The 7,995-nt window shown below is 44.3% G+C and overlaps 1 pseudogene; it reads right to left on the reverse strand.

Annotated features, from left to right (window-relative positions):
- Positions 1-7,623: 7,623 nt before the first annotated feature.
- Positions 7,624-7,777, reverse strand: LOC126538893 (U1 spliceosomal RNA; annotated as a pseudogene).
- Positions 7,778-7,995: the final 218 nt, after the last annotated feature.

Below are 7,995 nucleotides of genomic sequence, written 5' to 3' on the forward strand. Positions count from 1 at the left end.
GACGCATATAAGTAATTAAGCCAGAAGCATGTGCCTATGCATTCTATACAGCGAAAGTGGCGATAATGTCGAAGAAAATATCAAGAAAGCTATCCAAAATGATGTCTCTGTTCTTATGGAACAAGGAGCCCCCTCCACTACAAAACCACATGCTACATCTACTCGAAGAACGAGGGGGCCTTAGTCTACCCAGCATCCCAGTAATCTCTCGTATCTTCGGCACCAAAATAACAGTAATTATTGGCACCAAAACAACAGTAATTAACAGTAAACAACAGTAACACTAGAAAATAATAGCACATATCCCGGCAGGAATCTGATGAAGTAGTGGTTAAGTGCACTAAAAGACATATTTATCCCAGAGAAACACGATGGAACAAGAGCAGAATCACCCCTGCCATTCTACAAAACACACTGACGAAAGATACATTGGACTTAGACTTCATGAAGACGCCAATACCAAGGATCAGCGAGGAATTGGCCTATCACGAATTAACTGCAGAATAAAAGGAAACAACCGGAAAAGATAAATGGTCAGACATGACCAGAATTAAAGTACCAGCAGAAGTAAGAGAATTTGAATGGCGCCGAAAATGGTGTGTACTACCAACAAGAGAAACATTTGCGGCTTGGGGCATAATCCCAGACGGAAAATGCCCGAACTGTAAACATGCAGAAACGCTCCAGCATGCGATCTTTGAATGTCACGCAGCCCAGGCTATACGGCAATCTGAAGAAAAAATGCTACACACTGACATAAATAGCAAATCTAAATCACAAACAAGATTACAACACTTATTGAAAATTGTTGTAATGGTGTTTGTATGGAACAGACGAAGCCTCACCGAAGTATCCCGCAGGCCAGTGAGAGCCACCTTTCAGACTGTAAGAAAGGAGCGACTTTTAATGTGGAAGCATTTAAGTACACAAACACAAAAAGAAAGGTTTTTGAAGTGGCGCAGCCGTTTTATTTTTGAATGAAACGGCACCCTCGAATTTCAAATTGTGCTCTTTTGCAAAAAAAAAAAGAATGGAAATAGTGTACTTCTCGCGATGAAACTCATGTAAAAAAGAAAGGGTACATATGTGTGTATTTGTAAATATTCTATAAAGATCATGATATAACAGACCATTTAATTTTGTACGTTAGTACATATTGGCTGGTGTTTGTTGTACGTCGATAAACTTTCCTTTGTGTAAGTATTGCCATATCTGCTCCTTCTGCACCTGGGACCTCCCTTGGTCCCAAGTGCGTTCATCCGACCATCTACGAGTCCTGGACCTGGAGCTGATCCTTGGCCTGGAGGAGCTTGGACCCCTGGCGCACTATCACCAGGACCTGCCCACTTCCCCCGGACCCGTGCTGCACAACCACCAGGATTGGCCAAATGCTAGGCAGCCTGTCTTGCCTGCTGTCTCGGATCCTGTTTTCCGGGACATACTACCGGGTGGGGGCTTCCTGGCGCCCCCTGCAGAGCTGCTGATGAGCCTGGCACTGCCGAGGTTCCCAGGGCTGCCTACCGCATCCATCGAGGACCATCCAGCCTACTGTGGACCAAGCCCCTTCTGCTGAATCCCACCTCTACTGGAGTGCAGAGGCGCCCAGCGCTAGCTGAACGCCATCAGTCAACCAGCAGAAGTTACTTGTTTTGGAGGCAACCAGCGACTTCGCTGCAATGATACGCGAGATGCACACAACCCGTGGGACCCCTTTGAGGGAGAACTGTTTCTTGTTCAACGCCTGATGGTGACGTGTCTGTAGATGGCCTTATTAATGCCGTAGTATTAACTGTAACTACCGGAGGTGATGGTGTTGTTGGCACTAAGTTTTTACTATGTATGCGTACGGCTGCACAGGCAATTAACCTCATGTTGCAGAGGGCTTTCGAGTCAATCACGTTCAAGCCTCAGTGGGAGTAGTGGGACCGCCTACAACTTTCGTTAACGTCTACAGGCTCCCGCTTTACATCCCTGATGATGTACTGCTTTTTGCTCTGCAACCATATGGCAAAGTGAAAGGCGGGTCACACTCGAGTGTGCTTAGTAGTCATAATAAGTTGAGTGGTGTTCGAGAGGCCCGAAAGGAAATGAGTAGGCCAGTACCTAATTTCATGACCATTCAGGGCCGCCGGGTCATGTTTGAACACCGTGGTATAAATGAGTTCGTGCAGGGTGCGGAGATCATGGGCATATGGCGACTGCTTGTACAGTTCCTTATTACAAGCGTTGTGGCATCTCTGGACATAAGATAGAGACCTGCGAAAAAGATTGCAAGTGGTGTGGTGGACGCCATGCTACGAAGTCTTGCTTTCGGAAAAAGTCGTACGCCGCAGTGGCCCGGAGAAGTCCGTCCATTAACCTAGTAGGTTCGAACCATTAGCCCATGAAGGCTCCCCCCTTGCACAAACTAGAGCCCATAAAGTCTTCTCTCGAGGTGTTAAAGCCACGTGTTACACGTATGCCATCTACGCTCAGTTATTGGGACGGGGCAGAGAAAATTAAAAACGAGGAAATAAACAGCGCTTCCACTAGCTGCTTGTCAGCTAGTGACAATGTCGATGAGCTCGGTGATTCGGCTTCAACAGACGCTGAAGCCACCCCAACTACAGAAGCTGAAGGAGGCTCATCACCAGAGGCGACGACGTCGACGTCACAGTCACAGTCCGAGTCACCTGATGATGAGCAAAGTGAACAAGAACTACGACTAAACTGCAAGACGAAGAGCACTCCACAACACATTGATAACCGGCCAATAACGGCCAGTGGATACTATGCGATCCCCCAAGTTGTACAGGCCACAGAGGAAAAAACAACAGAGAAAGCAAACATGAGTGGCAAGCCAAATGTCGGAGGGTTGCCCGATGAGCGACAGAAAAAGAACAAGGAGGGGCGCCGCTCAAGATCAAATAGGAGGGGAAATGATGGCAAACACAGCCTTGAAACAGAGAAACCAGTAAAAAAAGAACTTGATCATACACACACGCCACGTCGCAACAAACCCGACACAAGCAGTGATAGTGACGAGTTTCGGAGAATGAAAATAATAAAAAAAAAAGCCTTGGACTGGTTCGCCTAAACACGCTGAAGAATCGTCATCTAGTGATGACGAAATGCGAGGATAATCCCAAGGCGGGACTATATATAGCACGAGAGGATGTCATAGCAATCTCTACTCATTCCTCTCCTTTTTAATAGTTTTGTTTATTCCATAAGTTCGATACGAATAGAAAGTCTGCATTGAGTTTCCTCTAATGTCAGAGGTCTATGGAGTACCGAGAAACACAAAGAGCTCTTGCGTTTTGTCTGGGACAATGACATAGGCATTCTGTTATTACAGGAAACCGATATGCGCATGCCACAAGATGTGATGGCTTTTCGGGAAGCTAATGGACTAAAAAGTTTCTTTTTCCTCACTGACATTAAGTCTTGTGGTACAGGCGTAGTCTTTGTGACGAACCGTTATCGACACGGAGCATTTTGTACCCGTGACACTAAAGGCAGAAAAACATGCCTAGATATTTTTCTCGGAGGCCCAAAAATTAGATTAGTCAATATATACGCGCCGGTGACAAGAAGATTAACCAATGATTTTTTTACTTCCTTCTGGGACTACATACCTGTTAATTCCCCGTGTGTGGTGGTGGGTGACATTAATTGTGCCCTCGATCCAATTAGAGATATCCGTGGGTCCGGACAGGGGAAATAAAATTATCATGCACGAGAGCTCCGAAGGCTGTTGGCTTACCACTACATGTCAGATGCTTGGGTGGTGGCACATGGCAACACCTTTCGGAGCACGCGTTCATGTGGCCAAACAGAAAGCAGTGTAGACAGAGCCTACCTGTCCTCACGCTTAATTACAGAACTAACAAAAATCGTCATAATAAACGGTCCAGAAGGTTCCAAAACATGATAAAAAAGAATGTGAATATCAAGAAGCAGCTCGAAAAATGTCTGGACGAAAATGGAAAAGACGCAAGTTGGGATATTTTGAAAGAAATGTGGGAAGAATTTCTCATCGAAGCGGGTAAAAAAATGAAAGTAAGAATTACGAATACACCGAATGACATATCACGTAGAATCAGCATTCTAGAAAGAGGCGGAAACTTAACCTTCTGCATGGCAGAATATTTGGAATCCTTACGTGCCAAATGTGCCAAATGTTTGAAAGAATTGCGAGGTGCTACAAACCAACAAACTGAACCCGAGAAATGTGAACAAGCTAGTGTGGAACAATCAACATTCGACCTCAGTCGAAATACCAGGCACAAACGCAAAATTGATGAAATCCGTATCCACGGCAACATAACGACAGATCAGGAATTAATGAAAGTAAACTTTGTGGAACACATGCGGAAAATTTTGCAGGATGATAGCCCTATTGGAATATCGGAAAATCCCAGTTGGTTCCCAGACCTACAACAAGTATCTGATGAAGATAAAGGACAACTCTGTGCCCCAGTGACAACAGAAGAGGTATTAAAACGATTCGAAGTAACACAAAAGAAACCGTTCCAGGGCCAGATGGCATTTTAACCGGATTTTATTACACCCTTTGGCATAACTGGCCCAAAAATAGTTCAAAGATTAAATACGCTGGTTACTGACAAAAAGAAACCCGCTTCTTTCGCTCAAGGAAGAATTGTTCTACTGTAAAAATCTAATAGTGACCCACTGGATGTTAATGTCTGGCGACCTATTCCCTTATTAAACAATGATTATAAGATTGCGATAGCTTTGTTAAGCCAAAGGATTCGCACAGCTTTACCTCACTTAATATCAGAATTTCAAATGGCAGCAACTCCTGGCAGATCCATATTTGCATTGCTAACATTAACCCGAGATATATTTGCCTATTCTAAACAGACGCAAATATGGGAGCCTTTATTTCGATAGACCAACAAAAGGCTTTCGACAGTGTAAAGCCCCATTATATATACCACACAATGAATCAGTTTGGTTTCCCACAAGATTTATTTGGGATAATAAGGACATTATATAGCGACACAGTAAGTGAAATTTGGCCAATAACTCTGTGACAAACAGTTTTCAGGTAACAAAAAGAGTTCACCAAGGGTATGCGCTTTCACCAGGTCTTTTTGTATTAATATTGGATCCCTTACTAAGAAGGATAGATATGGATAAATGAATGAGAGGATTTCCGCTACCAGGACAAACAGAAGTAAATATACATGCCTTTTCCTATGACATATCAATATTTTTGACGGACGGGGGAAGTTATAGATTTTTCCTTCATATTTTCAATGAACATGCGGTCTCATCCGGAGAAAGCATAAATGAAAAGAAAAGTAAAGCGCTTCGATTTGGAAATTTCAATGAGGATGCTCTCCCAGGAATAGAGTTCCTGCAAGCTGTCAAAGTTTTGGGCTTTTGGTTTGAGCCAGGCGAGGTTTCCCTCGAAAGCTGGGTAGAACCGGTTAAAAAAGCTGCCAAATTATTAGATTAGCAAGTACCTACTGAACCAAGCCTAGTAGAAAAGGCAAAGTTGGTGAAAACGAAGATATGCGCCCCGGCCTTTTACGTGGCGAGAGTCGCCAAAATGCCTCGCCTAGTTGCAAAAAAAAAAAAAAAAACTGAATTCCTTGATTGGGATCTATCTTTTGGGGGAAAAGCCACCACCGGTAACTCAGAAAATCATTCGACTTCCAGTGTCTAGAAGGGGGATTAGCCACACTAAGTGTGGCCCCACTAGCCAGAGTTTTACTCGCCTACTCGCCTACCCCCATATTTCAAGTTGCCCCACCCTCAAGTTTTCGTTCCACTGCTCGCGCGTTCGTCGTCGTCTTCTTCAGCTGGCTGGCTCTATCTTGAAAGCGATCGTCTTACGCGAAGTAAGGACGGACGGACAGTTTTCTCGTTGGGTAACCATAGAAATGCTTACGCATTGAAAAGGAACAAAAAACATCAACAAAAAACCGATGACGTCATCGTCGCCGCGTCAAGGTCGTAACAGAAAGGAAAATAAACAGAGGAAAATAAAAAGAAAGCTGTGTTGTGACAAGAAATCCCGGTGTAAAGACGTTTCGGCTCACTTGATACGATAAATCAGCAAAATAAATGCACAATTCGTCAACACATGTAATCGTTATGATAGTGTAATAGTAGATGATTGGCAGCGATGGGTAGACGTGCATAAGCTAGCTAAATACGTAAGCAAAAGCGCAGTAGCAGCCTAGCTAAGGGGTGCTTACTCATTAGTAGACACTTTTCTGAATTTCTTGAGCATTCTTCATTTATTCTAAACTCTTGAGATTTACGTCTTCACAGCATTCAGAAATACTTCGCATCAATTTAGATGATCATCATAATTTCTACCATCAGTTTTAAATGTGAAGATCATTTCTTTGCCCAGTCGGAGCCAAGTAAGGGCAAGGTCACGCGCGAGGAAGCGCCCGCATTGTGTCCGAAAATGTGGACCGATCCCGGTGATAGTGGACCACAAAAATCCGTTGGGCATAATGCAAACAAGCAGTGCATATAGTGTACGTTAATGATTTGCACTACCCTGTTTTATTTATGCTTGGACGTGTACCACATATGTAATGCCTTTCTGGTTTTTAGGGTACTCGAATAAATTAAGGCGACCCATTTGGCCAGTTTTCCGCATAGTGCAAATACCGCACATAGTGCAAATTAAGGCAGCCCGATTGGCCCGTATTGGACATAGTGCGAACAAATTCCGCATATAGTACAAATTACGGCAACTCTATTGGCCAATATCGGACATAGTAAAACGAATACCGCATATAGTGCAAATTAAATCAACCCGATTGGCCAGTATCAGACATAGTGCAAATTCCGCATATAGTGCAAATTAAGGCAATCCGGTTTACCAGCATAGCACAAAGTGCAAACACCGCACATAGTGCAAATTACGGCAACGCGTTTGGCCAGTATCGGACATAGTGCAAACACCACATATAGTTCAAATTAAAGTGACTCGATTAATTGGCAAGTATTGATGATAGTGAAAACAAACACTGAGTATAGTGCAAATTTAAGGCGGCCCGATTGGCCGGTACAGGACATAGGGCCAACAAACACCGCATATTGTGCAAATTAAGACATACCGCGGCGGCCTGTGCTGAGCGCAGAGGTGAGCTCCAACATCAAGTCGTCACTGTTATGCTGTCGACGTCATTCCATTGTGTAATTTTCTTATCTTCGTGACATTGTGAGCATTCTCGTTGCTGTCATGTCACCGTCATCTTTCGTCGTTTTCTCTCAGCTGCTTTCGTTGTATTGTCTCATTCGTCAGCATTCATTCTTTTGTAATGCCCATGTCGACATTGCCGTCGTGGTCCTTTTATCAGCGTCATTATGTCGTAGCCACTGCACAGTCGGCAACCCATTGTCGCCATGATTCCACCTTTTTCATGCCTTTGTCGTCATGCCATCGCACACACACCGACGTTATCAAACATTCAAAACATTTGACGTCACCTTGCCACCGGTGCCACTCCGCCATCACAATCACGCTGTCGTCGTAATGCCTTCGTGGTCATCTGAGGTAGTCACACCATTGTCATCGCCACTTTGCACTTACTTGCATAACCATCTCTATGGATGTACATTCTTTTTCTTTTTTCGTTTGCATCATGGAAGGGGCTGGCGCGCACGCCGAGCCCCACTACCAAAAATTACATGCCCCATCTGCCCCGGTTTGGGGTAGTGGCGCGCTTCAGCCAACCGCAGTGCAAGGGCAAAGCCTCGGCACGGGGCCCTGACCTGAATGATCATTCACACAGGTAAGTATGCAAAGCTAGGCGTCGGCATACCAGGCTATTTCGAAAAGTGCACTATGTGGCGCATGTAGTGAAGAGTACTCTACATAAAATGGGAAGCGCTGCTAAGCAACGAGAGCTGTAAAAACTATTTATTACAACACAGAAGTCGTCTGCCCGTTAACGTATAAATTTATTGGTCACAATTTTCGAAATGTAATGGCCATATTAAAAACAATACGGCAGATCA

Source organism: Dermacentor andersoni, chromosome 8 (assembly GCF_023375885.2).
Source record: "Dermacentor andersoni chromosome 8, qqDerAnde1_hic_scaffold, whole genome shotgun sequence".
Lineage (NCBI taxonomy): Eukaryota > Metazoa > Arthropoda > Arachnida > Ixodida > Ixodidae > Dermacentor > Dermacentor andersoni.